The sequence below is a fragment of the Eleutherodactylus coqui genome, unplaced genomic scaffold (genome assembly GCF_035609145.1).
Source record: "Eleutherodactylus coqui strain aEleCoq1 unplaced genomic scaffold, aEleCoq1.hap1 HAP1_SCAFFOLD_448, whole genome shotgun sequence".
Lineage (NCBI taxonomy): Eukaryota > Metazoa > Chordata > Amphibia > Anura > Eleutherodactylidae > Eleutherodactylus > Eleutherodactylus coqui.
In genome coordinates, this window is record NW_027102115.1 from 57,539 (window position 1) to 80,273 (window position 22,735).

General features: G+C 56.7%; 104 pseudogenes; all 104 read right to left on the reverse strand.

The window, feature by feature from the left end:
* Positions 1-19: 19 nt before the first annotated feature.
* Positions 20-138, reverse strand: LOC136598194 (5S ribosomal RNA; annotated as a pseudogene).
* Positions 139-218: 80 nt separating this feature from the next.
* Positions 219-337, reverse strand: LOC136598067 (5S ribosomal RNA; annotated as a pseudogene).
* Positions 338-417: 80 nt separating this feature from the next.
* On the reverse strand, positions 418-536 carry LOC136598068 (5S ribosomal RNA; annotated as a pseudogene).
* An 80-nt stretch (positions 537-616) lies between these two features.
* LOC136598251 (5S ribosomal RNA) lies at positions 617-735 on the reverse strand (annotated as a pseudogene).
* Positions 736-815: 80 nt separating this feature from the next.
* Positions 816-934, reverse strand: LOC136598202 (5S ribosomal RNA; annotated as a pseudogene).
* An 80-nt stretch (positions 935-1,014) lies between these two features.
* Positions 1,015-1,133, reverse strand: LOC136598274 (5S ribosomal RNA; annotated as a pseudogene).
* Positions 1,134-1,213: 80 nt separating this feature from the next.
* Positions 1,214-1,332, reverse strand: LOC136598232 (5S ribosomal RNA; annotated as a pseudogene).
* Positions 1,333-1,412: 80 nt separating this feature from the next.
* LOC136598176 (5S ribosomal RNA) lies at positions 1,413-1,531 on the reverse strand (annotated as a pseudogene).
* Positions 1,532-1,611: 80 nt separating this feature from the next.
* Positions 1,612-1,730, reverse strand: LOC136598069 (5S ribosomal RNA; annotated as a pseudogene).
* Positions 1,731-1,810: 80 nt separating this feature from the next.
* Positions 1,811-1,929, reverse strand: LOC136598190 (5S ribosomal RNA; annotated as a pseudogene).
* An 80-nt stretch (positions 1,930-2,009) lies between these two features.
* LOC136598070 (5S ribosomal RNA) lies at positions 2,010-2,128 on the reverse strand (annotated as a pseudogene).
* Positions 2,129-2,208: 80 nt separating this feature from the next.
* Positions 2,209-2,327, reverse strand: LOC136598071 (5S ribosomal RNA; annotated as a pseudogene).
* Positions 2,328-2,407: 80 nt separating this feature from the next.
* On the reverse strand, positions 2,408-2,526 carry LOC136598072 (5S ribosomal RNA; annotated as a pseudogene).
* Positions 2,527-2,606: 80 nt separating this feature from the next.
* On the reverse strand, positions 2,607-2,725 carry LOC136598245 (5S ribosomal RNA; annotated as a pseudogene).
* A 77-nt stretch (positions 2,726-2,802) lies between these two features.
* LOC136598073 (5S ribosomal RNA) lies at positions 2,803-2,921 on the reverse strand (annotated as a pseudogene).
* A 279-nt stretch (positions 2,922-3,200) lies between these two features.
* Positions 3,201-3,319, reverse strand: LOC136598215 (5S ribosomal RNA; annotated as a pseudogene).
* An 80-nt stretch (positions 3,320-3,399) lies between these two features.
* Positions 3,400-3,518, reverse strand: LOC136598075 (5S ribosomal RNA; annotated as a pseudogene).
* Positions 3,519-3,598: 80 nt separating this feature from the next.
* On the reverse strand, positions 3,599-3,717 carry LOC136597967 (5S ribosomal RNA; annotated as a pseudogene).
* Positions 3,718-3,797: 80 nt separating this feature from the next.
* On the reverse strand, positions 3,798-3,916 carry LOC136598076 (5S ribosomal RNA; annotated as a pseudogene).
* An 80-nt stretch (positions 3,917-3,996) lies between these two features.
* On the reverse strand, positions 3,997-4,115 carry LOC136597979 (5S ribosomal RNA; annotated as a pseudogene).
* Positions 4,116-4,195: 80 nt separating this feature from the next.
* LOC136598078 (5S ribosomal RNA) lies at positions 4,196-4,314 on the reverse strand (annotated as a pseudogene).
* Positions 4,315-4,593: 279 nt separating this feature from the next.
* On the reverse strand, positions 4,594-4,712 carry LOC136598192 (5S ribosomal RNA; annotated as a pseudogene).
* Positions 4,713-4,792: 80 nt separating this feature from the next.
* On the reverse strand, positions 4,793-4,911 carry LOC136598212 (5S ribosomal RNA; annotated as a pseudogene).
* An 80-nt stretch (positions 4,912-4,991) lies between these two features.
* Positions 4,992-5,110, reverse strand: LOC136598079 (5S ribosomal RNA; annotated as a pseudogene).
* An 80-nt stretch (positions 5,111-5,190) lies between these two features.
* LOC136598080 (5S ribosomal RNA) lies at positions 5,191-5,309 on the reverse strand (annotated as a pseudogene).
* Positions 5,310-5,389: 80 nt separating this feature from the next.
* LOC136598081 (5S ribosomal RNA) lies at positions 5,390-5,508 on the reverse strand (annotated as a pseudogene).
* Positions 5,509-5,588: 80 nt separating this feature from the next.
* LOC136598082 (5S ribosomal RNA) lies at positions 5,589-5,707 on the reverse strand (annotated as a pseudogene).
* Positions 5,708-5,787: 80 nt separating this feature from the next.
* On the reverse strand, positions 5,788-5,906 carry LOC136598083 (5S ribosomal RNA; annotated as a pseudogene).
* Positions 5,907-5,986: 80 nt separating this feature from the next.
* LOC136598084 (5S ribosomal RNA) lies at positions 5,987-6,105 on the reverse strand (annotated as a pseudogene).
* Positions 6,106-6,185: 80 nt separating this feature from the next.
* Positions 6,186-6,304, reverse strand: LOC136598213 (5S ribosomal RNA; annotated as a pseudogene).
* A 280-nt stretch (positions 6,305-6,584) lies between these two features.
* LOC136598181 (5S ribosomal RNA) lies at positions 6,585-6,703 on the reverse strand (annotated as a pseudogene).
* Positions 6,704-6,783: 80 nt separating this feature from the next.
* On the reverse strand, positions 6,784-6,902 carry LOC136598086 (5S ribosomal RNA; annotated as a pseudogene).
* Positions 6,903-6,982: 80 nt separating this feature from the next.
* On the reverse strand, positions 6,983-7,101 carry LOC136598087 (5S ribosomal RNA; annotated as a pseudogene).
* Positions 7,102-7,181: 80 nt separating this feature from the next.
* On the reverse strand, positions 7,182-7,300 carry LOC136598150 (5S ribosomal RNA; annotated as a pseudogene).
* An 80-nt stretch (positions 7,301-7,380) lies between these two features.
* On the reverse strand, positions 7,381-7,499 carry LOC136598088 (5S ribosomal RNA; annotated as a pseudogene).
* Positions 7,500-7,579: 80 nt separating this feature from the next.
* On the reverse strand, positions 7,580-7,698 carry LOC136598090 (5S ribosomal RNA; annotated as a pseudogene).
* Positions 7,699-7,778: 80 nt separating this feature from the next.
* LOC136598233 (5S ribosomal RNA) lies at positions 7,779-7,897 on the reverse strand (annotated as a pseudogene).
* A 278-nt stretch (positions 7,898-8,175) lies between these two features.
* On the reverse strand, positions 8,176-8,294 carry LOC136598252 (5S ribosomal RNA; annotated as a pseudogene).
* An 80-nt stretch (positions 8,295-8,374) lies between these two features.
* On the reverse strand, positions 8,375-8,493 carry LOC136598203 (5S ribosomal RNA; annotated as a pseudogene).
* Positions 8,494-8,573: 80 nt separating this feature from the next.
* LOC136598270 (5S ribosomal RNA) lies at positions 8,574-8,692 on the reverse strand (annotated as a pseudogene).
* An 80-nt stretch (positions 8,693-8,772) lies between these two features.
* LOC136598091 (5S ribosomal RNA) lies at positions 8,773-8,891 on the reverse strand (annotated as a pseudogene).
* Positions 8,892-8,971: 80 nt separating this feature from the next.
* Positions 8,972-9,090, reverse strand: LOC136598169 (5S ribosomal RNA; annotated as a pseudogene).
* An 80-nt stretch (positions 9,091-9,170) lies between these two features.
* On the reverse strand, positions 9,171-9,289 carry LOC136598170 (5S ribosomal RNA; annotated as a pseudogene).
* Positions 9,290-9,567: 278 nt separating this feature from the next.
* Positions 9,568-9,686, reverse strand: LOC136598092 (5S ribosomal RNA; annotated as a pseudogene).
* Positions 9,687-9,766: 80 nt separating this feature from the next.
* On the reverse strand, positions 9,767-9,885 carry LOC136598093 (5S ribosomal RNA; annotated as a pseudogene).
* An 80-nt stretch (positions 9,886-9,965) lies between these two features.
* On the reverse strand, positions 9,966-10,084 carry LOC136598094 (5S ribosomal RNA; annotated as a pseudogene).
* Positions 10,085-10,164: 80 nt separating this feature from the next.
* Positions 10,165-10,283, reverse strand: LOC136598133 (5S ribosomal RNA; annotated as a pseudogene).
* An 80-nt stretch (positions 10,284-10,363) lies between these two features.
* LOC136598326 (5S ribosomal RNA) lies at positions 10,364-10,482 on the reverse strand (annotated as a pseudogene).
* Positions 10,483-10,562: 80 nt separating this feature from the next.
* On the reverse strand, positions 10,563-10,681 carry LOC136598095 (5S ribosomal RNA; annotated as a pseudogene).
* Positions 10,682-10,761: 80 nt separating this feature from the next.
* LOC136598097 (5S ribosomal RNA) lies at positions 10,762-10,880 on the reverse strand (annotated as a pseudogene).
* An 80-nt stretch (positions 10,881-10,960) lies between these two features.
* Positions 10,961-11,079, reverse strand: LOC136598098 (5S ribosomal RNA; annotated as a pseudogene).
* Positions 11,080-11,159: 80 nt separating this feature from the next.
* Positions 11,160-11,278, reverse strand: LOC136598308 (5S ribosomal RNA; annotated as a pseudogene).
* An 80-nt stretch (positions 11,279-11,358) lies between these two features.
* LOC136598099 (5S ribosomal RNA) lies at positions 11,359-11,477 on the reverse strand (annotated as a pseudogene).
* Positions 11,478-11,557: 80 nt separating this feature from the next.
* Positions 11,558-11,676, reverse strand: LOC136598253 (5S ribosomal RNA; annotated as a pseudogene).
* Positions 11,677-11,756: 80 nt separating this feature from the next.
* LOC136598204 (5S ribosomal RNA) lies at positions 11,757-11,875 on the reverse strand (annotated as a pseudogene).
* An 80-nt stretch (positions 11,876-11,955) lies between these two features.
* Positions 11,956-12,074, reverse strand: LOC136598275 (5S ribosomal RNA; annotated as a pseudogene).
* Positions 12,075-12,154: 80 nt separating this feature from the next.
* On the reverse strand, positions 12,155-12,273 carry LOC136598100 (5S ribosomal RNA; annotated as a pseudogene).
* Positions 12,274-12,353: 80 nt separating this feature from the next.
* On the reverse strand, positions 12,354-12,472 carry LOC136598102 (5S ribosomal RNA; annotated as a pseudogene).
* Positions 12,473-12,552: 80 nt separating this feature from the next.
* LOC136598196 (5S ribosomal RNA) lies at positions 12,553-12,671 on the reverse strand (annotated as a pseudogene).
* Positions 12,672-12,751: 80 nt separating this feature from the next.
* Positions 12,752-12,870, reverse strand: LOC136598103 (5S ribosomal RNA; annotated as a pseudogene).
* Positions 12,871-12,950: 80 nt separating this feature from the next.
* Positions 12,951-13,069, reverse strand: LOC136598104 (5S ribosomal RNA; annotated as a pseudogene).
* An 80-nt stretch (positions 13,070-13,149) lies between these two features.
* LOC136598254 (5S ribosomal RNA) lies at positions 13,150-13,268 on the reverse strand (annotated as a pseudogene).
* Positions 13,269-13,348: 80 nt separating this feature from the next.
* LOC136598205 (5S ribosomal RNA) lies at positions 13,349-13,467 on the reverse strand (annotated as a pseudogene).
* Positions 13,468-13,547: 80 nt separating this feature from the next.
* On the reverse strand, positions 13,548-13,666 carry LOC136598276 (5S ribosomal RNA; annotated as a pseudogene).
* Positions 13,667-13,746: 80 nt separating this feature from the next.
* On the reverse strand, positions 13,747-13,865 carry LOC136598105 (5S ribosomal RNA; annotated as a pseudogene).
* Positions 13,866-13,945: 80 nt separating this feature from the next.
* On the reverse strand, positions 13,946-14,064 carry LOC136598106 (5S ribosomal RNA; annotated as a pseudogene).
* An 80-nt stretch (positions 14,065-14,144) lies between these two features.
* Positions 14,145-14,263, reverse strand: LOC136598108 (5S ribosomal RNA; annotated as a pseudogene).
* An 80-nt stretch (positions 14,264-14,343) lies between these two features.
* LOC136598109 (5S ribosomal RNA) lies at positions 14,344-14,462 on the reverse strand (annotated as a pseudogene).
* Positions 14,463-14,542: 80 nt separating this feature from the next.
* LOC136598110 (5S ribosomal RNA) lies at positions 14,543-14,661 on the reverse strand (annotated as a pseudogene).
* An 80-nt stretch (positions 14,662-14,741) lies between these two features.
* LOC136598171 (5S ribosomal RNA) lies at positions 14,742-14,860 on the reverse strand (annotated as a pseudogene).
* Positions 14,861-14,939: 79 nt separating this feature from the next.
* LOC136598306 (5S ribosomal RNA) lies at positions 14,940-15,059 on the reverse strand (annotated as a pseudogene).
* A 79-nt stretch (positions 15,060-15,138) lies between these two features.
* On the reverse strand, positions 15,139-15,257 carry LOC136598111 (5S ribosomal RNA; annotated as a pseudogene).
* An 80-nt stretch (positions 15,258-15,337) lies between these two features.
* Positions 15,338-15,456, reverse strand: LOC136598112 (5S ribosomal RNA; annotated as a pseudogene).
* Positions 15,457-15,536: 80 nt separating this feature from the next.
* Positions 15,537-15,655, reverse strand: LOC136598238 (5S ribosomal RNA; annotated as a pseudogene).
* An 80-nt stretch (positions 15,656-15,735) lies between these two features.
* LOC136598134 (5S ribosomal RNA) lies at positions 15,736-15,854 on the reverse strand (annotated as a pseudogene).
* An 80-nt stretch (positions 15,855-15,934) lies between these two features.
* On the reverse strand, positions 15,935-16,053 carry LOC136597912 (5S ribosomal RNA; annotated as a pseudogene).
* Positions 16,054-16,133: 80 nt separating this feature from the next.
* Positions 16,134-16,252, reverse strand: LOC136598114 (5S ribosomal RNA; annotated as a pseudogene).
* An 80-nt stretch (positions 16,253-16,332) lies between these two features.
* On the reverse strand, positions 16,333-16,451 carry LOC136598040 (5S ribosomal RNA; annotated as a pseudogene).
* Positions 16,452-16,531: 80 nt separating this feature from the next.
* LOC136598053 (5S ribosomal RNA) lies at positions 16,532-16,650 on the reverse strand (annotated as a pseudogene).
* Positions 16,651-16,730: 80 nt separating this feature from the next.
* Positions 16,731-16,848, reverse strand: LOC136598279 (5S ribosomal RNA; annotated as a pseudogene).
* An 80-nt stretch (positions 16,849-16,928) lies between these two features.
* On the reverse strand, positions 16,929-17,047 carry LOC136598255 (5S ribosomal RNA; annotated as a pseudogene).
* An 80-nt stretch (positions 17,048-17,127) lies between these two features.
* Positions 17,128-17,246, reverse strand: LOC136598115 (5S ribosomal RNA; annotated as a pseudogene).
* Positions 17,247-17,326: 80 nt separating this feature from the next.
* LOC136598221 (5S ribosomal RNA) lies at positions 17,327-17,445 on the reverse strand (annotated as a pseudogene).
* An 80-nt stretch (positions 17,446-17,525) lies between these two features.
* Positions 17,526-17,644, reverse strand: LOC136598116 (5S ribosomal RNA; annotated as a pseudogene).
* Positions 17,645-17,724: 80 nt separating this feature from the next.
* Positions 17,725-17,843, reverse strand: LOC136598177 (5S ribosomal RNA; annotated as a pseudogene).
* A 476-nt stretch (positions 17,844-18,319) lies between these two features.
* Positions 18,320-18,438, reverse strand: LOC136598117 (5S ribosomal RNA; annotated as a pseudogene).
* An 80-nt stretch (positions 18,439-18,518) lies between these two features.
* Positions 18,519-18,638, reverse strand: LOC136598144 (5S ribosomal RNA; annotated as a pseudogene).
* An 80-nt stretch (positions 18,639-18,718) lies between these two features.
* Positions 18,719-18,838, reverse strand: LOC136598145 (5S ribosomal RNA; annotated as a pseudogene).
* An 80-nt stretch (positions 18,839-18,918) lies between these two features.
* LOC136598300 (5S ribosomal RNA) lies at positions 18,919-19,038 on the reverse strand (annotated as a pseudogene).
* An 80-nt stretch (positions 19,039-19,118) lies between these two features.
* LOC136598034 (5S ribosomal RNA) lies at positions 19,119-19,237 on the reverse strand (annotated as a pseudogene).
* Positions 19,238-19,317: 80 nt separating this feature from the next.
* LOC136598119 (5S ribosomal RNA) lies at positions 19,318-19,436 on the reverse strand (annotated as a pseudogene).
* An 80-nt stretch (positions 19,437-19,516) lies between these two features.
* On the reverse strand, positions 19,517-19,635 carry LOC136598157 (5S ribosomal RNA; annotated as a pseudogene).
* An 80-nt stretch (positions 19,636-19,715) lies between these two features.
* Positions 19,716-19,835, reverse strand: LOC136598312 (5S ribosomal RNA; annotated as a pseudogene).
* Positions 19,836-19,915: 80 nt separating this feature from the next.
* Positions 19,916-20,034, reverse strand: LOC136598015 (5S ribosomal RNA; annotated as a pseudogene).
* An 80-nt stretch (positions 20,035-20,114) lies between these two features.
* Positions 20,115-20,233, reverse strand: LOC136598120 (5S ribosomal RNA; annotated as a pseudogene).
* An 80-nt stretch (positions 20,234-20,313) lies between these two features.
* On the reverse strand, positions 20,314-20,432 carry LOC136598065 (5S ribosomal RNA; annotated as a pseudogene).
* Positions 20,433-20,515: 83 nt separating this feature from the next.
* On the reverse strand, positions 20,516-20,634 carry LOC136598301 (5S ribosomal RNA; annotated as a pseudogene).
* An 80-nt stretch (positions 20,635-20,714) lies between these two features.
* Positions 20,715-20,833, reverse strand: LOC136598121 (5S ribosomal RNA; annotated as a pseudogene).
* Positions 20,834-20,913: 80 nt separating this feature from the next.
* LOC136598290 (5S ribosomal RNA) lies at positions 20,914-21,033 on the reverse strand (annotated as a pseudogene).
* An 80-nt stretch (positions 21,034-21,113) lies between these two features.
* Positions 21,114-21,232, reverse strand: LOC136598122 (5S ribosomal RNA; annotated as a pseudogene).
* Positions 21,233-21,312: 80 nt separating this feature from the next.
* LOC136598291 (5S ribosomal RNA) lies at positions 21,313-21,431 on the reverse strand (annotated as a pseudogene).
* Positions 21,432-21,710: 279 nt separating this feature from the next.
* LOC136598123 (5S ribosomal RNA) lies at positions 21,711-21,829 on the reverse strand (annotated as a pseudogene).
* Positions 21,830-22,122: 293 nt separating this feature from the next.
* LOC136598124 (5S ribosomal RNA) lies at positions 22,123-22,241 on the reverse strand (annotated as a pseudogene).
* A 79-nt stretch (positions 22,242-22,320) lies between these two features.
* On the reverse strand, positions 22,321-22,439 carry LOC136598126 (5S ribosomal RNA; annotated as a pseudogene).
* Positions 22,440-22,735: the final 296 nt, after the last annotated feature.

A 22,735-nucleotide genomic window follows, 5' to 3' on the forward strand; every position in this document is an offset into this window, starting at 1 on the left:
ACCTACTCACGGCCTTAAAAGTCAACGGGACCTGGGATTCCCAGCCGGTCACCCATACTGGTACTTGCCAGGCCTCAAGCTGGCTGCCGGCCGCGATCTGACGAGAGCAGGCACATTCAGCTTAGAATGCCCGTTGACAGCTTCTCCTCCTTTCCTATGGGCTTTCTGCAGTGCGAACGCACCTCCGAAAAGGAAAGAAACCTACTCACGGCCTTAAAAGTCAACGGGACCTGGGATTCCCAGCCGGTCACCCATACTGGTACTTGCCAGGCCTCAAGCTGGCTGGCGGCCGCGATCTGACGAGAGCAGGCACATTCAGCTTAGAATGCCCGTTGACAGCTCCTCCTCCTTTCCTATGGGCTTTCTGCAGTGCGAACGCACCTCCGAAACGGAAAGAAACCTACTCACGGCCTTAAAAGTCAACGGGACCTGGGATTCCCAGCCGGTCACCCATACTGGTACTTGCCAGGCCTCAAGCTGGCTGGCGGCCGCGATCTGACGAGAGCAGGCACATTCAGCTTAGAATGCCCGTTGACAGCTCCTCCTCCTTTCCTATGGGCTTTCTGCAGTGCGAACGCACCTCCGAAAAGGAAAGAAACCTACTCACGGCCTTAAAAGTCAACGGGACCTGGGATTCCCAGCCGGTCACCCATACTGGTACTTGCCAGGCCTCAAGCTGGCTGGCGGCCGCGATCTGACAAGAGCAGGCACATTCAGCTTAGAATGCCCGTTGACAGCTCCTCCTCCTTTCCTATGGGCTTTCTGCAGTGCGAACGCACCTCCGAAAAGGAAAGAAACCTACTCACGGCCTTAAAAGTCAACGGGACCTGGGATTCCCAGCCGGTCACCCATACTGGTACTTGCCAGGCCTCAAGCTGGCTGGCGGCCGCGATCTGACGAGAGCAGGCAAATTCAGCTTAGAATGCCCGTTGACAGCTCCTCCTCCTTTCCTATGGGCTTTCTGCAGTGCGAACGCACCTCCGAAAAGGAAAGAAACCTACTCACGGCCTTAAAAGTCAACGGGACCTGGGATTCCCAGCCGGTCACCCATACTGTTACTTGCCAGGCCTCAAGCTGGCTGGCGGCCGCGATCGGACGAGAGCAGGCACATTCAGCTTAGAATGCCCGTTGACAGCTCCTCCTCCTTTCCTATGGGCTTTCTGCAGTGCGAACGCACCTCCGAAAAGGAAAGAAACCTACTCACGGCCTTAAAAGTCAACGGGACCTGGGATTCCCAGCCGGTCACCCATACTGGTACTTGCCAGGCCTCAAGCTGGCTGGCGGCCACGATCTGACGAGAGCAGGCACATTCAGCTTAGAATGCCCGTTGACAGCTTCTCCTCCTTTCCTATGGGCTTTCTGCAGTGCGAACGCACCTCCGAAAAGGAAAGAAACCTACTCACGGCCTTAAAAGTCAACGGGACCTGGGATTCCCAGCCGGTCACCCATACTGGTACTTGCCAGGCCTCAAGCTGGCTGGCGGCCGCGATCTGACGAGAGCAGGCACATTCAGCTTAGAATGCCCATTGACAGCTCCTCCTCCTTTCCTATGGGCTTTCTGCAGTGCGAACTAACCTCCGAAAAGGAAAGAAACCTACTCACGGCCTTAAAAGTCAACGGGACCTGGGATTCCCAGCCGGTCACCCATACTGGTACTTGCCAGGCCTCAAGCTGGCTGGCGGCCGCGATCTGACGAGAGCAGGCACATTCAGCTTAGAATGCCCGTTGACAGCTCCTCCTCCTTTCCTATGGGCTTTCTGCAGTGCGAACGCACCTCCGAAACGGAAAGAAACCTACTCACGGCCTTAAAAGTCAATGGGACCTGGGATTCCCAGCCGGTCACCCATACTGGTACTTGCCAGGCCTCAAGCTGGCTGGCGGCCGCGATCTGACGAGAGCAGGTACATTCAGCTTAGAATGCCCGTTGACAGCTCCTCCTCCTTTCCTATGGGCTTTCTGCAGTGCGAACGCACCTCCGAAAAGGAAAGCAACCTACTCACGGCCTTAAAAGTCAACGGGACCTGGGATTCCCAGCCGGTCACCCATACTGGTACTTGCCAGGCCTCAAGCTGGCTGGCGGCCGCGATCTGACGAGAGCAGGCACATTCAGCTTAGAATGCCCGTTGACAGCTCCTCCTCCTTTCCTATGGGCTTTCTGCAGTGCGAACGCACCTCCGAAAAGGAAAGCAACCTACTCACGGCCTTAAAAGTCAACGGGACCTGGGATTCCCAGCCGGTCACCCATACTGGTACTTGCCAGGCCTCAAGCTGGCTGGCGGCCGCGATCTGACGAGAGCAGGCACATTCAGCTTAGAATGCCCGTTGACAGCTCCTCCTCCTTTCCTATGGGCTTTCTGCAGTGCGAACGCACCTCCGAAACGGAAAGAAACCTACTCACGGCCTTAAAAGTCAACGGGACCTGGGATTCCCAGCCGGTCACCCATACTGGTACTTGCCAGGCCTCAAGCTGGCTGGCGGCCGCGATCTGACGAGAGCAGGCACATTCAGCTTAGAATGCCCGTTGACAGCTCCTCCTCCTTTCCTATGGGCTTTCTGCAGTGCGAACGCACCTCCGAAAAGGAAAGAAACCTACTCACGGCCTTAAAAGTCAACGGGACCTGGGATTTCCAGCCGGTCACCCATACTGGTACTTGCCAGGCCTCAAGCTGGCTGGCGGCCGCGATCTGACGAGAGCAGGCACATTCAGCTTAGAATGCCCGTTGACAGCTCCTCCTTTCCTATGGGCTTTCTGCAGTGCGAACGCACTTCCGAAAAGGAAAGAAACCTACTCACGGCCTTAAAAGTCAACGGGACCTGGGATTCCCAGCCGGTCACCCATACTGGTACTTGCCAGGCCTCAAGCTGGCTGGCGGCCGCGATCTGACGAGAGCAGGCACATTCAGCTTAGAATGCCCGTTGACAGCTCCTCCTCCTTTCCTATGGGCTTTCTGCAGTGTGAACGCACCTCCGAAAAGGAAAGAAACCTACTCACGGCCTTAAAAGTCAACGGGACCTGGGATTCCCAGCCGGTCACCCATACTGGTACTTGCTAGGCCTCTAGCTGGCTGGCGGCCGCGATCTGACGAGAGCAGGCACATTCAGCTTAGAATGCCTGTTGACAGCTCCTCCTCCTTTCCTATGGGCTTTCTGCAGTGCGAACGCACCTCCGAAAAGGAAAGCAACCTACTCACGGCCTTAAAAGTCAACAAGACCTGGGATTCCCAGCCGGTCACCCATACTGGTACTTGCCAGGCCTCAAGCTGGCTGGCGGCCGCGATCTGACGAGAGCAGGCACATTCAGCTTAGAATGCCCGTTGACAGCTCCTCGTCCTTTCCTATGGGCTTTCTGCAGTGCGAACGCACCTCCGAAAAGGAAAGAAACCTACTCACGGCCTTAAAAGTCAACGGGACCTGGGATTCCCAGCCGGTCACCCATACTGGTACTTGCCAGGCCTCAAGCTGGCTGGCGGCCGCGATCTGACGAGAGCAGGCACATTCAGCTTAGAATGCCCGTTGACAGCTCCTCCTCCTTTCCTATGGGCTTTCTGCAGTGCGAACGCACCTCCGAAACGGAAAGAAACCTACTCACGGCCTTAAAAGTCAACGGGACCTGGGATTCCCAGCCGGTCACCCATACTGGTACTTGCCAGGCCTCAAGCTGGCTGGCGGCCGCGATCTGACGAGAGCAGGTACATTCAGCTTAGAATGCCCGTTGACAGCTCCTCCTCCTTTCCTATGGGCTTTCTGCAGTGCGAACGCACCTCCGAAAAGGAAAGAAACCTACTCACGGCCTTAAAAGTCAACGGGACCTGGGATTCCCAGCCGGTCACCCATACTGGTACTTGCCAGGCCTCAAGCTGGCTGGCGGCCGCGATCTGACGAGAGCAGGCACATTCAGCTTAGAATGCCCGTTGACAGCTCCTCCTCCTTTCCTATGGGCTTTCTGCAATGCGAACGCACCTCCGAAACGGAAAGAAACCTACTCACGGCCTTAAAAGTCAACGGGACCTGGGATTCCCAGCCGGTCACCCATACTGGTACTTGCCAGGCCTCAAGCTGGCTGGCGGCCGCGATCTGACGAGAGCAGGTACATTCAGCTTAGAATGCCCGTTGACAGCTCCTCCTCCTTTCCTATTGGCTTTCTGCAGTGCGAACGCACCTCCGAAAAGGAAAGCAACCTACTCACGGCCTTAAAAGTCAACGGGACCTGGGATTCCCAGCCGGTCACCCATACTGGTACTTGCCAGGCCTCAAGCTGGCTGGCGGCCGCGATCTGACGAGAGCAGGCACATTCAGCTTAGAATGCCCGTTGACAGCTCCTCCTCCTTTCCTATGGGCTTTCTGCAGTGCGAACGCACCTCCGAAAAGGAAAGCAGCCTACTCACGGCCTTAAAAGTCAACGGGACCTGGGATTCCCAGCCGGTCACCCATACTGGTACTTGCCAGGCCTCAAGCTGGCTGGCGGCCGCGATCTGACGAGAGCAGGCACATTCATCTTAGAATGCCGGTTGACAGCTCCTCCTCCTTTCCTATGGGCTTTCTGCAGTGCGAACGCACCTCCGAAACGGAAAGAAACCTACTCACGGCCTTAAAAGTCAACGAGACCTGGGATTCCCAGCCGGTCACCCATACTGGTACTTGCCAGGCCTCAAGCTGGCTGGCGGCCGCGATCTGACGAGAGCAGGCACATTCAGCTTAGAATGCCCGTTGACAGCTCCTCCTCCTTTCCTATGGGCTTTCTGCAGTGCGAACGCACCTCCGAAAAGGAAAGAAACCTACTCACGGCCTTAAAAGTCAACGGGACCTGGGATTCCCAGCCGGTCACCCATACTGGTACTTGCCAGGCCTCAAGCTGGCTGGCGGCCGCGATCTGACGAGAGCAGGCACATTCAGCTTAGAATGCCCGTTGATAGCTCCTCCTCCTTTCCTATGGGCTTTCTGCAGTGCGAACGCACTTCCGAAAAGGAAAGAAACCTACTCACGGCCTTAAAAGTCAACGGGACCTGGGATTCCCAGCCGGTCACCCATACTGGTACTTGCCAGGCCTCAAGCTGGCTGGCGGCCGCGATCTGACGAGAGCAGGCACATTCAGCTTAGAATGCCCGTTGACAGCTCCTCCTCCTTTCCTATGGGCTTTCTGCAGTGCGAACGCACCTCCGAAAAGGAAAGAAACCTACTCACGGCCTTAAAAGTCAACGGGACCTGGGATTCCCAGCCGGTCACCCATACTGGTACTTGCCAGGCCTCAAGCTGGCTGGCGGCCGCGATCTGACGAGAGCAGGCACATTCAGCTTAGAATGCCCGTTGACAGCTCCTCCTCCTTTCCTATGGGCTTTCTGCAGTGCGAACGCACTTCCGAAAAGGAAAGAAACCTACTCACGGCCTTAAAAGTCAACGGGACCTGGGATTCCCAGCCGGTCACCCATACTGGTACTTGCCAGGCCTCAAGCTGGCTGGCGGCCGCGATCTGACGAGAGCAGGCACATTCAGCTTAGAATGCCCGTTGACAGCTCCTCCTCCTTTCCTATGGGCTTTCTGCAGTGCGAACGCACCTCCGAAAAGGAAAGCAACCTACTCACGGCCTTAAAAGTCAACGGGACCTGGGATTCCCAGCCGGTCACCCATACTGGTACTTGCCAGGCCTCAAGCTGGCTGGCGGCCGCGATCTGACGAGAGCAGGCACATTCAGCTTAGAATGCCCGTTGACAGCTCCTCCTCCTTTCCTATGGGCTTTCTGCAGTGCGAACGCACCTCCGAAAAGGAAAGAAACCTACTCACGGCCTTAAAAGTCAACGGGACCTGGGATTCCCAGCCGGTCACCCATACTGGTACTTGCCAGGCCTCAAGCTGGCTGGCGGCCGCGATCTGACGAGAGCAGGCACATTCAGCTTAGAATGCCCGTTGACAGCTCCTCCTCCTTTCCTATGGGCTTTCTGCAATGCGAACGCACCTCCGAAACGGAAAGAAACCTACTCACGGCCTTAAAAGTCAACGGGACCTGGGATTCCCAGCCGGTCACCCATACTGGTACTTGCCAGGCCTCAAGCTGGCTGGCGGCCGCGATCTGACGAGAGCAGGCACATTCAGCTTAGAATGCCCGTTGACAGCTCCTCCTCCTTTCCTATGGGCTTTCTGCAGTGCGAACGCACCTCCGAAAAGGAAAGAAACCTACTCACGGCCTTAAAAGTCAACGGGACCTGGGATTCCCAGCCGGTCACCCATACTGGTACTTGCCAGGCCTCAAGCTGGCTGGCGGCCGCGATCTGACGAGAGCAGGCACATTCAGCTTAGAATGCCCGTTGATAGCTCCTCCTCCTTTCCTATGGGCTTTCTGCAGTGCGAACGCACTTCCGAAAAGGAAAGAAACCTACTCACGGCCTTAAAAGTCAACGGGACCTGGGATTCCCAGCCGGTCACCCATATCTGGTACTTGCCAGGCCTCAAGCTGGCTGGCGGCCGCGATCTGACGAGAGCAGGCACATTCAGCTTAGAATGCCCATTGACAGCTCCTCCTCCTTTCCTATGGGCTTTCTGCAGTGTGAACGCACCTCCGAAAAGGAAAGAAACCTACTCACGGCCTTAAAAGTCAACGGGACCTGGGATTCCCAGCCGGTCACCCATACTGGTACTTGCCAGGCCTCTAGCTGGCTGGCGGCCGCGATCTGACGAGAGCAGGCACATTCAGCTTAGAATGCCCGTTGACAGCTCCTCCTCCTTTCCTATGGGCTTTCTGCAGTGCGAACGCACCTCCGAAAAGGAAAGCAACCTACTCACGGCCTTAAAAGTCAACGGGACCTGGGATTCCCAGCCGGTCACCCATACTGGTACTTGCCAGGCCTCAAGCTGGCTGGCGGCCGCGATCTGACGAGAGCAGGCACATTCAGCTTAGAATGCCCGTTGACAGCTCCTCCTCCTTTCCTATGGGCTTTCTGCAGTGCGAACGCACCTCCGAAAAGGAAAGAAACCTACTCACGGCCTTAAAAGTCAACGGGACCTGGGATTCCCAGCCGGTCACCCATACTGGTACTTGCCAGGCCTCAAGCTGGCTGGCGGCCGCGATCTGACGAGAGCAGGCACATTCAGCTTAGAATGCCCGTTGACAGCTCCTCCTCCTTTCCTATGGGCTTTCTGCAGTGCGAACGCACCTCCGAAAAGGAAAGAAACCTACTCACGGCCTTAAAAGCCAACGGGACCTGGGATTCCCAGCCGGTCACCCATACTGGTACTTGCCAGGCCTCAAGCTGGCTGGCGGCCGCGATCTGACGAGAGCAGGCACATTCAGCTTAGAATGCCCGTTGACAGCTCCTCCTCCTTTCCTATGGGCTTTCTGCAGTGCGAACGCACCTCCGAAACGGAAAGAAACCTACTCACGGCCTTAAAAGTCAACGGGACCTGGGATTCCCAGCCGGTCACCCATACTGGTACTTGCCAGGCCTCAAGCTGGCTGGCGGCCGCGATCTGACGAGAGCAGGCACATTCAGCTTAGAATGCCCGTTGACAGCTCCGCCTCCTTTCCTATGGGCTTTCTGCAGTGCGAACGCACCTCCGAAAAGGAAAGAAACCTACTCACGGCCTTAAAAGTCAACGGGACCTGGGATTCCCAGCCGGTCACCCATACTGGTACTTGCCAGGCCTCAAGCTGGCTGGCGGCCGCGATCTGACGAGAGCAGGCACATTCAGCTTAGAATGCCCGTTGACAGCTCCCCCTCCTTTCCTATGGGCTTTCTGCAGTGCGAACGCACCTCCGAAAAGGAAAGAAACCTACTCACGGCCTTAAAAGTCAACGGGACCTGGGATTCCCAGCCGGTCACCCATACTGGTACTTGCCAGGCCTCAAGCTGGCTGGCGGCCACGATCTGACGAGAGCAGGCACATTCAGCTTAGAATGCCCGTTGACAGCTCGTCCTCCTTTCCTATGGGCTTTCTGCAGTGCGAACGCACCTCCGAAAAGGAAAGAAACCTACTCACGGCCTTAAAAGTCAACGGGACCTGGGATTCCCAGCCGGTCACCCATACTGGTACTTGCCAGACCTCAAGCGGCTGGCGGCCGCGATCTGACGAGAGCAGGCACATTCAGCTTAGAATGCCCGTTGACAGCTCCTCCTCCTTTCCTATGGGCTTTCTGCAGTGCGAACGCACCTCCGAAAAGGAAAGAAACCTACTCACGGCCTTAAAAGTCAACGGGACCTGGGATTCCCAGCCGGTCACCCATACTGGTACTTGCCAGGCCTCAAGCTGGCTGGCGGCCGCGATCTGACAAGAGCAGGCACATTCAGCTTAGAATGCCCGTTGACAGCTCCTCCTCCTTTCCTATGGGCTTTCTGCAGTGCGAACGCACCTCCGAAAAGGAAAGAAACCTACTCACGGCCTTAAAAGTCAACGGGACCTGGGATTCCCAGCCGGTCACCCATACTGGTACTTGCCAGGCCTCAAGCTGGCTGGCGGCCGCGATCTGACGAGAGCAGGCAAATTCAGCTTAGAATGCCCGTTGACAGCTCCTCCTCCTTTCCTATGGGCTTTCTGCAGTGCGAACGCACCTCCGAAAAGGAAAGAAACCTACTCACGGCCTTAAAAGTCAACGGGACCTGGGATTCCCAGCCGGTCACCCATACTGGTACTTGCCAGGCCTCAAGCTGGCTGGCGGTCGCGGTCTGACGAGAGCAGGCACATTCAGCTTAGAATGCCCGTTGACAGCTCCTCCTCCTTTCCTATGGGCTTTCTGCAGTGCGAACGCACCTCCGAAAAGGAAAGAAACCTACTCACGGCCTTAAAAGTCAACGGGACCTGGGATTCCCAGCCGGTCACCCATACTGGTACTTGCCAGGCCTCAAGCTGGCTGGCGGCCGCGATCTGACGAGAGCAGGCACATTCAGCTTAGAATGCCCGTTGACAGCTCCTCCTCCTTTCCTATGGGCTTTCTGCAGTGCGAACGCACCTCCGAAAAGGAAAGAAACCTACTCACGGCCTTAAAAGTCAACGGGACCTGGGATTCCCAGCCGGTCACCCATACTGGTACTTGCCAGGCCTCAAGCTGGCTGGCGGCTGCGATCTGACGAGAGCAGGCACATTCAGATTAGAATGCCCGTTGACAGCTCCTCCTCCTTTCCTATGGGCTTTCTGCAGTGCGAACGCACCTCCGAAAAGGAAAGAAACCTACTCACGGCCTTAAAAGTCAACGGGACCTGGGATTCCCAGCCGGTCACCCATACTGGTACTTGCCAGGCCTCAAGCTGGCTGGCGGCTGCGATCTGACGAGAGCAGGCACATTCAGATTAGAATGCCCGTTGACAGCTCCTCCTCCTTTCCTATGGGCTTTCTGCAGTGCGAACGCACCTCCGAAAAGGAAAGAAACCTACTCACGGCCTTAAAAGTCAACGGGACCTGGGATTCCCAGCCGGTCACCCATACTGGTACTTGCCAGGCCTCAAGCTGGCTGGCGGCCGCGATCTGACGAGAGCAGGCACATTCAGCTTAGAATGCCGTTGACAGCTCCTCCTCCTTTCCTATGGGCTTTCTGCAGTGCGAACGCACCTCCGAAAAGGAAAGAAACCTACTCACGGCCTTAAAAGTCAACGGGACCTGGGATTCCCAGCCGGTCACCCATACTGGTACTTGCCAGGCCTCAAGCTGGCTGGCGGCCGCGATCTGACGAGAGCAGGCACATTCAGCTTAGAATGCCCGTTGACAGCTCCTCCTCCTTTCCTATGGGCTTTCTGCAGTGCGAACGCACCTCCGAAAAGGAAAGAAACCTACTCACGGCCTTAAAAGTCAACGGGACCTGGGATTCCCAGCCGGTCACCCATACTGGTACTTGCCAGGCCTCAAGCTGGCTGGCGGCCGCGATCTGACGAGAGCAGGCACATTCAGCTTAGAATGCCCGTTGACAGCTCCTCCTCCTTTCCTATGGGCTTTCTGCAGTGCGAACGCACCTCCGAAACGGAAAGAAACCTACTCACGGCCTTAAAAGTCAACGGGACCTGGGATTCCCAGCCGGTCACCCATACTGGTACTTGCCAGGCCTCAAGCTGGCTGGCGGCCGCGATCTGACGAGAGCAGGCACATTCAGCTTAGAATGCCCGTTGACAGCTCCTCCTCCTTTCCTATGGGCTTTCTGCAGTGCGAACGCACCTCCGAAAAGGAAAGAAACCTACTCACGGCCTTAAAAGTCAACGGGACCTGGGATTCCCAGCCGGTCACCCATACTGGTACTGGCCAGGCCTCAAGCTGGCTGGCGGCCGCGATCTGACGAGAGCAGGCACATTCAGCTTAGAATGCCCGTTGACAGCTCCTCCTCCTTTGCTATGGGCTTTCTGCAGTGCGAACGCACCTCCGAAACGGAAAGGAACCTACTCACGGCCTTAAAAGTCAACGGGACCTGGGATTCCCAGCCGGTCACCCATACTGGTACTTGCCAGGCCTCAAGCTGCCTGGCGGCCGCGATCTAACGAGAGCAGGCACATTCAGCTTAGAATGCCCGTTGACAGCTCCGCCTCCTTTCCTATGGGCTTTCTGCAGTGCGAACGCACCTCCGAAAAGGAAAGAAACCTACTCACGGCCTTAAAAGTCAACGGGACCTGGGATTCCCAGCCGGTCACCCATACTGGTACTTGCCAGGCCTCAAGCTGGCTGGCGGCCGCGATCTGACGAGAGCAGGCACATTCAGCTTAGAATGCCCGTTGACAGCTCCTCCTCCTTTCCTATGGGCTTTCTGCAGTGCGAACGCACCTCCGAAAAGGAAAGCAACCTACTCACGGCCTTAAAAGTCAACGGGACCTGGGATTCCCAGCCGGTCACCCATACTGGTACTTGCCAGGCCTCAAGCTGGCTGGCGGCCGCGATCTGACGAGAGCAGGCACATTCAGCTTAGAATGCCCGTTGACAGCTCCTCCTCCTTTCCTATGGGCTTTCTGCAGTGCGAACGCACCTCCAAAAAGGAAAGAAACCTACTCACGGCCTTAAAAGTCAACGGGACCTGGGATTCCCAGCCGGTCACCCATACTGGTACTTGCCAGGCCTCAAGCTGGCTGGCGGCCGCGATCTGACGAGAGCAGGCACATTCAGCTTAGAATGCCCGTTGACAGCTCCTCCTCCTTTCCTATGGGCTTTCTGCAGTGCGAACGCACCTCCGAAAAGGAAAGAAACCTACTCACGGCCTTAAAAGTCAACGGGACCTGGGATTCCCAGCCGGTCACCAATACTGGTACTTGCCAGGCCTCAACCTGGCTGACGGCTGCGATCTGACGAGAGCAGGCACATTCAGCTTAGAATGCCCGTTGACAGCTCCCCCTCCTTTCCTATGGGCTTTCTGCAGTGCGAACGCACCTCCGAAAAGGAAAGAAACCTACTCACGGCCTTAAAAGTCAACGGGACCTGGGATTCCCAGCCGGTCACCCATACTGGTACTTGCCAGGCCTCAAGCTGGCTGGCGGCCGCGATCTGACGAGAGCAGGCACATTCAGCTTAGAATGCCCGTTGACAGCTCCTCCTCCTTTCCTATGGGCTTTCTGCAGTGCGAACGCACCTCCGAAAAGGAAAGAAACCTACTCACGGCCTTAAAAGTCAACGGGACCTGGGATTCCCAGCCGGTCACCCATACTGGTACTTGCCAGGCCTCAAGCTGGCTGGCGGCCGCGATCTGACAAGAGCAGGCACATTCAGCTTAGAATGCCCGTTGACAGCTCCTCCTCCTTTCCTATGGGCTTTCTGCAGTGCGAACGCACCTCCGAAAAGGAAAGAAACCTACTCACGGCCTTAAAAGTCAACGGGACCTGGGATTCCCAGCCGGTCACCCATACTGGTACTTGCCAGGCCTCAAGCTGGCTGGCGGCCGCGATCTGACGAGAGCAGGCAAATTCAGCTTAGAATGCCCGTTGACAGCTCCTCCTCCTTTCCTATGGGCTTTCTGCAGTGCGAACGCACCTCCGAAAAGGAAAGAAACCTACTCACGGCCTTAAAAGTCAACGGGACCTGGGATTCCCAGCCGGTCACCCATACTGTTACTTGCCAGGCCTCAAGCTGGCTGGCGGCCGCGATCGGACGAGAGCAGGCACATTCAGCTTAGAATGCCCGTTGACAGCTCCTCCTCCTTTCCTATGGGCTTTCTGCAGTGCGAACGCACCTCCGAAAAGGAAAGAAACCTACTCACGGCCTTAAAAGTCAACGGGACCTGGGATTCCCAGCCGGTCACCCATACTGGTACTTGCCAGGCCTCAAGCTGGCTGGCGGCCGCGATCTGACGAGAGCAGGCACATTCAGCTTAGAATGCCCGTTGACAGCTTCTCCTCCTTTCCTATGGGCTTTCTGCAGTGCGAACGCACCTCCGAAAAGGAAAGAAACCTACTCACGGCCTTAAAAGTCAACGGGACCTGGGATTCCCAGCCGGTCACCCATACTGGTACTTGCCAGGCCTCAAGCTGGCTGGCGGCCGCGATCTGACGAGAGCAGGCACATTCAGCTTAGAATGCCCGTTGACAGCTCCTCCTCCTTTCCTATGGGCTTTCTGCAGTGCGAACGCACCTCCGAAACGGAAAGAAACCTACTCACGGCCTTAAAAGTCAACGGGACCTGGGATTCCCAGCCGGTCACCCATACTGGTACTTGCCAGGCCTCAAGCTGGCTGCCGGCCGCGATCTGACGAGAGCAGGCACATTCAGCTTAGAATGCCCGTTGACAGCTTCTCCTCCTTTCCTATGGGCTTTCTGCAGTGCGAACGCACCTCCGAAAAGGAAAGAAACCTACTCACGGCCTTAAAAGTCAACGGGACCTGGGATTCCCAGCCGGTCACCCATACTGGTACTTGCCAGGCCTCAAGCTGGCTGGCGGCCGCGATCTGACGAGAGCAGGCACATTCAGCTTAGAATGCCCGTTGACAGCTCCTCCTCCTTTCCTATGGGCTTTCTGCAGTGCGAACGCACCTCCGAAACGGAAAGAAACCTACTCACGGCCTTAAAAGTCAACGGGACCTGGGATTCCCAGCCGGTCACCCATACTGGTACTTGCCAGGCCTCAAGCTGGCTGGCGGCCGCGATCTGACGAGAGCAGGCACATTCAGCTTAGAATGCCCGTTGACAGCTCCTCCTCCTTTCCTATGGGCTTTCTGCAGTGCGAACGCACCTCCGAAAAGGAAAGAAACCTACTCACGGCCTTAAAAGTCAACGGGACCTGGGATTCCCAGCCGGTCACCCATACTGGTACTTGCCAGGCCTCAAGCTGGCTGGCGGCCGCGATCTGACAAGAGCAGGCACATTCAGCTTAGAATGCCCGTTGACAGCTCCTCCTCCTTTCCTATGGGCTTTCTGCAGTGCGAACGCACCTCCGAAAAGGAAAGAAACCTACTCACGGCCTTAAAAGTCAACGGGACCTGGGATTCCCAGCCGGTCACCCATACTGGTACTTGCCAGGCCTCAAGCTGGCTGGCGGCCGCGATCTGACGAGAGCAGGCAAATTCAGCTTAGAATGCCCGTTGACAGCTCCTCCTCCTTTCCTATGGGCTTTCTGCAGTGCGAACGCACCTCCGAAAAGGAAAGAAACCTACTCACGGCCTTAAAAGTCAACGGGACCTGGGATTCCCAGCCGGTCACCCATACTGTTACTTGCCAGGCCTCAAGCTGGCTGGCGGCCGCGATCGGACGAGAGCAGGCACATTCAGCTTAGAATGCCCGTTGACAGCTCCTCCTCCTTTCCTATGGGCTTTCTGCAGTGCGAACGCACCTCCGAAAAGGAAAGAAACCTACTCACGGCCTTAAAAGTCAACGGGACCTGGGATTCCCAGCCGGTCACCCATACTGGTACTTGCCAGGCCTCAAGCTGGCTGGCGGCCGCGATCTGACGAGAGCAGGCACATTCAGCTTAGAATGCCCGTTGACAGCTTCTCCTCCTTTCCTATGGGCTTTCTGCAGTGCGAACGCACCTCCGAAAAGGAAAGAAACCTACTCACGGCCTTAAAAGTCAACGGGACCTGGGATTCCCAGCCGGTCACCCATACTGGTACTTGCCAGGCCTCAAGCTGGCTGGCGGCCGCGATCTGACGAGAGCAGGCACATTCAGCTTAGAATGCCCGTTGACAGCTCCTCCTCCTTTCCTATGGGCTTTCTGCAGTGCGAACGCACCTCCGAAACGGAAAGAAACCTACTCACGGCCTTAAAAGTCAACGGGACCTGGGATTCCCAGCCGGTCACCCATACTGGTACTTGCCAGGCCTCAAGCTGGCTGGCGGCCGCGATCTGACGAGAGCAGGCACATTCAGCTTAGAATGCCCGTTGACAGCTTCTCCTCCTTTCCTATGGGCTTTCTGCAGTGCGAACGCACCTCCGAAAAGGAAAGAAACCTACTCACGGCCTTAAAAGTCAACGGGACCTGGGATTCCCAGCCGGTCACCCATACTGGTACTTGCCAGGCCTCAAGCTGGCTGGCGGCCGCGATCTGACGAGAGCAGGCACATTCAGCTTAGAATGCCCGTTGACAGCTCCTCCTCCTTTCCTATGGGCTTTCTGCAGTGCGAACGCACCTCCGAAACGGAAAGAAACCTACTCACGGCCTTAAAAGTCAACGGGACCTGGGATTCCCAGCCGGTCACCCATACTGGTACTTGCCAGGCCTCAAGCTGGCTGGCGGCCGCGATCTGACGAGAGCAGGCACATTCAGCTTAGAATGCCCGTTGACAGCTCCTCCTCCTTTCCTATGGGCTTTCTGCAGTGCGAACGCACCTCCGAAAAGGAAAGAAACCTACTCACGGCCTTAAAAGTCAACGGGACCTGGGATTCCCAGCCGGTCACCCATACTGGTACTTGCCAGGCCTCAAGCTGGCTGGCGGCTGCGATCTGACGAGAGCAGGCACATTCAGATTAGAATGCCCGTTGACAGCTCCTCCTCCTTTCCTATGGGCTTTCTGCAGTGCGAACGCACCTCCGAAAAGGAAAGAAACCTACTCACGGCCTTAAAAGTCAACGGGACCTGGGATTCCCAGCCGGTCACCCATACTGGTACTTGCCAGGCCTCAAGCTGGCTGGCGGCTGCGATCTGACGAGAGCAGGCACATTCAGCTTAGAATGCCGTTGACAGCTCCTCCTCCTTTCCTATGGGCTTTCTGCAGTGCGAACGCACCTCCGAAAAGGAAAGAAACCTACTCACGGCCTTAAAAGTCAACGGGACCTGGGATTCCCAGCCGGTCACCCATACTGGTACTTGCCAGGCCTCAAGCTGGCTGGCGGCCGCGATCTGACGAGAGCAGGCACATTCAGCTTAGAATGCCCGTTGACAGCTCCTCCTCCTTTCCTATGGGCTTTCTGCAGTGCGAACGCACCTCCGAAAAGGAAAGAAACCTACTCACGGCCTTAAAAGTCAACGGGACCTGGGATTCCCAGCCGGTCACCCATACTGGTACTTGCCAGGCCTCAAGCTGGCTGGCGGCCGCGATCTGACGAGAGCAGGCACATTCAGCTTAGAATGCCCGTTGACAGCTCCTCCTCCTTTCCTATGGGCTTTCTGCAGTGCGAACGCACCTCCGAAACGGAAAGAAACCTACTCACGGCCTTAAAAGTCAACGGGACCTGGGATTCCCAGCCGGTCACCCATACTGGTACTTGCCAGGCCTCAAGCTGGCTGGCGGCCGCAATCTGACGAGAGCAGGCACATTCAGCTTAGAATGCCCGTTGACAGCTCCTCCTCCTTTCCTATGGGCTTTCTGCAGTGCGAACGCACCTCCGAAAAGGAAAGAAACCTACTCACGGCCTTAAAAGTCAACGGGACCTGGGATTCCCAGCCGGTCACCCATACTGGTACTGGCCAGGCCTCAAGCTGGCTGGCGGCCGCGATCTGACGAGAGCAGGCACATTCAGCTTAGAATGCCCGTTGACAGCTCCTCCTCCTTTGCTATGGGCTTTCTGCAGTGCGAACGCACCTCCGAAACGGAAAGGAACCTACTCACGGCCTTAAAAGTCAACGGGACCTGGGATTCCCAGCCGGTCACCCATACTGGTACTTGCCAGGCCTCAAGCTGCCTGGCGGCCGCGATCTGACGAGAGCAGGCACATTCAGCTTAGAATGCCCGTTGACAGCTCCGCCTCCTTTCCTATGGGCTTTCTGCAGTGCGAACGCACCTCCGAAAAGGAAAGAAACCTACTCACGGCCTTAAAAGTCAACGGGACCTGGGATTCCCAGCCGGTCACCCATACTGGTACTTGCCAGGCCTCAAGCTGGCTGGCGGCCGCGATCTGACGAGAGCAGGCACATTCAGCTTAGAATGCCCGTTGACAGCTTCTCCTCCTTTCCTATGGGCTTTCTGCAGTGCGAACGCACCTCCGAAAAGGAAAGAAACCTACTCACGGCCTTAAAAGTCAACGGGACCTGGGATTCCCAGCCGGTCACCCATACTGGTACTTGCCAGGCCTCAAGCTGGCTGGCGGCCGCGATCTGACGAGAGCAGGCACATTCAGCTTAGAATGCCCGTTGACAGCTCCTCCTCCTTTCCTATGGGCTTTCTGCAGTGCGAACGCACCTCCGAAACGGAAAGAAACCTACTCACGGCCTTAAAAGTCAACGGGACCTGGGATTCCCAGCCGGTCACCCATACTGGTACTTGCCAGGCCTCAAGCTGGCTGGCGGCCGCGATCTGACGAGAGCAGGCACATTCAGCTTAGAATGCCCGTTGACAGCTCGTCCTCCTTTCCTATGGGCTTTCTGCAGTGCGAACGCACCTCCGAAAAGGAAAGAAACCTACTCACGGCCTTAAAAGTCAACGGGACCTGGGATTCCCAGCCGGTCACCCATACTGGTACTTGCCAGGCCTCAAGCGGCTGGCGGCCGCGATCTGACGAGAGCAGGCACATTCAGCTTAGAATGCCCGTTGACAGCTCCTCCTCCTTTCCTATGGGCTTTCTGCAGTGCGAACGCACCTCCGAAAAGGAAAGAAACCTACTCACGGCCTTAAAAGTCAACGGGACCTGGGATTCCCAGCCGGTCACCCATACTGGTACTTGCCAGGCCTCAAGCTGGCTGGCGGCCGCGATCTGACAAGAGCAGGCACATTCAGCTTAGAATGCCCGTTGACAGCTCCTCCTCCTTTCCTATGGGCTTTCTGCAGTGCGAACGCACCTCCGAAAAGGAAAGAAACCTACTCACGGCCTTAAAAGTCAACGGGACCTGGGATTCCCAGCCGGTCACCCATACTGGTACTTGCCAGGCCTCAAGCTGGCTGGCGGCCGCGATCTGACGAGAGCAGGCACATTCAGCTTAGAATGCCCGTTGACAGCTCCTCCTCCTTTCCTATGGGCTTTCTGCAGTGCGAACGCACCTCCGAAACGGAAAGAAACCTACTCACGGCCTTAAAAGTCAACGGGACCTGGGATTCCCAGCCGGTCACCCATACTGGTACTTGCCAGACCTCAAGCTGGCTGGCGGCCGCGATCTGACGAGAGCAGGCACATTCAGCTTAGAATGCCCGTTGACAGCTCCTCCTCCTTTCCTATGGGCTTTCTGCAGTGCGAACGCACCTCCGAAAAGGAAAGAAACCTACTCACGGCCTTAAAAGTCAACGGGACCTGGGATTCCCAGCCGGTCACCCATACTGGTACTTGCCAGGCCTCAAGCTGGCTGGCGGCCGCGATCTGACGAGAGCAGGCACATTCAGCTTAGAATGCCCGTTGACAGCTCCTCCTCCTTTCCTATGGGCTTTCTGCAGTGCGAACGCACCTCCGAAACGGAAAGAAACCTACTCACGGCCTTAAAAGTCAACGGGACCTGGGATTCCCAGCCGGTCACCCATACTGGTACTTGCCAGGCCTCAAGCTGGCTGGCGGCCGCGATCTGACGAGAGCAGGCACATTCAGCCTAGAATGCCCGTTGACAGCTCCTCCTCCTTTCCTATGGGCTTTCTGCAGTGCGAACGCACCTCCGAAAAGGAAAGAAACCTACTCACGGCCTTAAAAGTCAACGGGACCTGGGATTCCCAGCCGGTCACCCATACTGGTACTTGCCAGCCTCAAGCTGGCTGGCGGCCGCGATCTGACGAGAGCAGGCAAATTCAGCTTAGAATGCCCGTTGACAGCTCCTCCTCCTTTCCTATGGGCTTTCTGCAGTGCGAACGCACCTCCGAAAAGGAAAGAAACCTACTCACGGCCTTAAAAGTCAATGGACCTGGGATTCCCAGCCGGTCACCCATACTGTTACTTGCCAGGCCTCAAGCTGGCTGGCGGCCGCGATCTGATGAGAGCAGGCACATTCAGCTTAGAATGCCCGTTGACAGCTCCTCCTCCTTTCCTATGGGCTTTCTGCAGTGCGAACGCACCTCCGAAAAGGAAAGAAACCTACTCACGGCCTTAAAAGTCAACGGGACCTGGGATTCCCAGCCGGTCACCCATACTGGTACTTGCCAGGCCTCAAGCTGGCTGGCGGCCGCGATCTGACGAGAGCAGGCACATTCAGCTTAGAATGCCCGTTGACAGCTCCTCCTCCTTTCCTATGGGCTTTCTGCAGTGCGAACGCACCTCCGAAAAGGAAAGAAACCTACTCACGGCCTTAAAAGTCAACGGGGACCTGGGATTCCCAGCCGGTCACCCATACTGGTACTTGCCAGGCCTCAAGCTGGCTGGCGGCCGCGATCTGACGAGAGCAGGCACATTCAGCTTAGAATGCCCGTTGACAGCTCCTCCTCCTTTCCTATGGGCTTTCTGCAGTGCGAACGCACCTCCGAAACGGAAAGAAACCTACTCACGGCCTTAAAAGTCAACGGGGACCTGGGATTCCCAGCCGGTCACCCATACTGGTACTTGCCAGGCCTCAAGCTGGCTGGCGGCCGCGATCTGACGAGAGCAGGCACATTCAGCTTAGAATGCCCGTTGACAGCTCCTCCTCCTTTCCTATGGGCTTTCTGCAGTGCGAACGCACCTCCGAAAAGGAAAGAAACCTACTCACGGCCTTAAAAGTCAACGGGACCTGGGATTCCCAGCCGGTCACCCATACTGGTACTGGCCAGGCCTCAAGCTGGCTGGCGGCCCGCGATCTGACGAGAGCAGGCACATTCAGCTTAGAATGCCCGTTGACAGCTCCTCCTCCTTTGCTATGGGCTTTCTGCAGTGCGAACGCACCTCCGAAACGGAAAGGAACCTACTCACGGCCTTAAAAGTCAACGGGACCTGGGATTCCCAGCCGGTCACCCATACTGGTACTTGCCAGGCCTCAAGCTGCCTGGCGGCCGCGATCTGACGAGAGCAGGCACATTCAGCTTAGAATGCCCGTTGACAGCTCCGCCTCCTTTCCTATGGGCTTTCTGCAGTGCGAACGCACCTCCGAAAAGGAAAGAAACCTACTCACGGCCTTAAAAGTCAACGGGACCTGGGATTCCCAGCCGGTCACCCATACTGGTACTTGCCAGGCCTCAAGCTGGCTGGCGGCCGCGATCTGACGAGAGCAGGCACATTCAGCTTAGAATGCCCGTTGACAGCTCCTCCTCCTTTCCTATGGGCTTTCTGCAGTGCGAACGCACCTCCGAAAAGGAAAGAAACCTACTCACGGCCTTAAAAGTCAACGGGACCTGGGATTCCCAGCCGGTCACCCATACTGGTACTTGCCAGGCCTCAAGCTGGCTGGCGGCCGCGGTCTGACGAGAGCAGGCACATTCAGCTTAGAATGCCCGTTGACAGCTCCTCCTCCTTTCCTATGGGCTTTCTGCAGTGCGAACGCACCTCCGAAACGGAAAGAAACCTACTCACGGCCTTAAAAGTCAACGGGACCTGGGATTCCCAGCCGGTCACCCATACGGGTACTTGCCAGGCCTCAAGCTGGCTGGCGGGCCGCGATCTGACGAGAGCAGGCACATTCAGCTTAGAATGCCCGTTGACAGCTCCTCCTCCTTTCCTATGGGCTTTCTGCAGTGCGAACGCACCTCCGAAAAGGAAAGAAACCTACTCACGGCCTTAAAAGTCAACAGGACCTGGGATTCCCAGCCGGTCACCCATACTGGTACTTGCCAGGCCTCAAGCTGGCTGGCGGCTGCGATCTGACGAGAGCAGGCATATTCAGCTTAGAATGCCCGTTGACAGCTCCCCCTCCTTTCCTATGGGCTTTCTGCAGTGCGAACGCACCTCCGAAAAGGAAAGAAACCTACTCACGGCCTTAAAAGTCAACGGGACCTGGGATTCCCAGCCGGTCACCCATACTGGTACTTGCCAGGCCTCAAGCTGGCTGGCGGCCGCGATCTGACGAGAGCAGGCACATTCAGCTTAGAATGCCCGTTGACAGCTCCTCCTCCTTTCCTATGGGCTTTCTGCAGTGCGAACGCACCTCCGAAAAGGAAAGAAACCTACTCACGGCCTTAAAAGTCAACGGGACCTGGGATTCCCAGCCGGTCACCCATACTGGTACTTGCCAGGCCTCAAGCTGGCTGGCGGCCGCGATCTGACGAGAGCAGGCACATTCAGCTTAGAATGCCCGTTGACAGCTTCTCCTCCTTTCCTATGGGCTTTCCTTTGCAGTGCGAACGCACCTCCGAAAAGGAAAGAAACCTACTCACGGCCTTAAAAGTCAACGGGACCTGGGATTCCCAGCCGTTCACCCATACTGGTACTTGCCAGGCCTCAAGCTGGCTGGCGGCCGCGATCTGACGAGAGCAGGCACATTCAGCTTAGAATGCCCGTTGACAGCTCCTCCTCCTTTCCTATGGGCTTTCTGCAGTGCGAACGCACCTCCGAAACGGAAAGAAACCTACTCACGGCCTTAAAAGTCAACGGGACCTGGGATTCCCAGCCGGTCACCCATACTGGTACTTGCCAGGCCTCAAGCTGGCTGGCGGCCGCGATCTGACGAGAGCAGGCACATTCAGCTTAGAATGCCCGTTGACAGCTCCTCCTCCTTTCCTATGGGCTTTCTGCAGTGCGAACGCACCTCCGAAACGGAAATAAACCTACTCACGGCCTTAAAAGTCAACGGGACCTGGGATTCCCAGTCCGGTCACCCATACTGGTACTTGCCAGGCCTCAAGCTGGCTGGCGGCCGCGATCTGACGAGAGCAGGCACATTCAGCTTAGAATGCCCGTTGACAGCTCCTCCTCCTTTCCTATGGGCTTTCTGCAGTGCGAACGCACCTCCGAAACGGAAAGAAACCTACTCACGGCCTTAAAAGTCAACGGGACCTGGGATTCCCAGCCGGTCACCCATACTGGTACTTGCCAGGCCTCAAGCTGGCTGGCGGCCGCGATCTGACGAGAGCAGGCACATTCAGCTTAGAATGCCCGTTGACAGCTCCTCCTCCTTTCCTATGGGCTTTCTGCAGTGCGAACGCACCTCCGAAAAGGAAAGAAACCTACTCACGGCCTTAAAAGTCAACGGGACCTGGATTCCCAGCCGGTCACCCATACTGGTACTTGCCAGGCCTCAAGCTGGCTGGCGGCCCGCGATCTGACGAGAGCAGGCACATTCAGCTTAGAATGCCCGTTGACAGCTCCTCCTCCTTTCCTATGGGCTTTCTGCAGTGCGAACGCACCTCCGAGACGGAAAGAAACCTACTCACGGCCTTAAAAGTCAACGGGAGCTGGGATTCCCAGCCGGTCACCCATACTGGTACTTGCCAGGCCTCAAGCTGGCTGGCGGCCGCGATCTGACGAGAGCAGGCAAATTCAGCTTAGAATGCCCGTTGACAGCTCCTCCTCCTTTCCTATGGGCTTTCTGCAGTGCGAACGCACCTCCGAAAAGGAAAGAAACCTACTCACGGCCTTAAAAGTCAACGGGACCTGGGATTCCCAGCCGGTCACCCATACTGGTACTTGCCAGGCCTCAAGCTGGCTGGCGGCCGCGATCTGACGAGAGCAGGCACATTCAGCTTAGAATGCCCGTTGACAGCTCCTCCTCCTTTCCTATGGGCTTTCTGCAGTGCGAACGCACCTCCGAAAAGGAAAGAAACCTACTCACGGCCTTAAAAGTCAACGGGACCTGGGATTCCCAGCCGGTCACCCATACTGGTACTTGCCAGGCCTCAAGCTGGCTGGCGGCCGCGATCTGACGAGAGCGATCTGACGAGAGCAGGCACATTCAGCTTAGAATGCCCGTTGACAGCTCCTCCTCCTTTCCTATGGGCTTTCTGCAGTGCGAACGCACCTCCGAAACGGAAAGAAACCTACTCACGGCCTTAAAAGTCAACGGGACCTGGGATTCCCAGCCGGTCACCCATACTGGTACTTGCCAGGCCTCAAGCTGGCTGGCGGCCGCGATCTGACGAGAGCAGGCACATTCAGCTTAGAATGCCCGTTGACAGCTCCTCCTCCTTTCCTATGGGCTTTCAGCAGTGCGAACGCACCTCCGAAACGGAAAGAAACCCACTCACGGCCTTAAAGTCAACGGGACCTGGGATTCCCAGCCGGTCACCCATACTGGTACTTGCCAGGCCTCAAGCTGGCTGGCGGCCGCGATCTGACGAGAGCAGGCACATTCAGCTTAGAATGCCCGTTGACAGCTCCCTCCTCCTTTCCTATGGGCTTTCTGCAGTGCGAACGCACCTCCGAAAAGGAAAGAAAACTACTCACGGCCTTAAAAGTCAACGGGACCTGGGATTCCCAGCCGGTCACCCATACTGGTACTTGCCAGCCTCAAGCTGGCTGGCGGCCGCGATCTGACGAGAGCAGGCACATTCAGCTTAGAATGCCCGTTGACAGCTCCTCCTCCTTTCCTATGGGCTTTCTGCAGTGCGAACGCACCTCCGAAAAGGAAAGAAACCTACTCACGGCCTTAAAAGTCAACGGGACCTGGA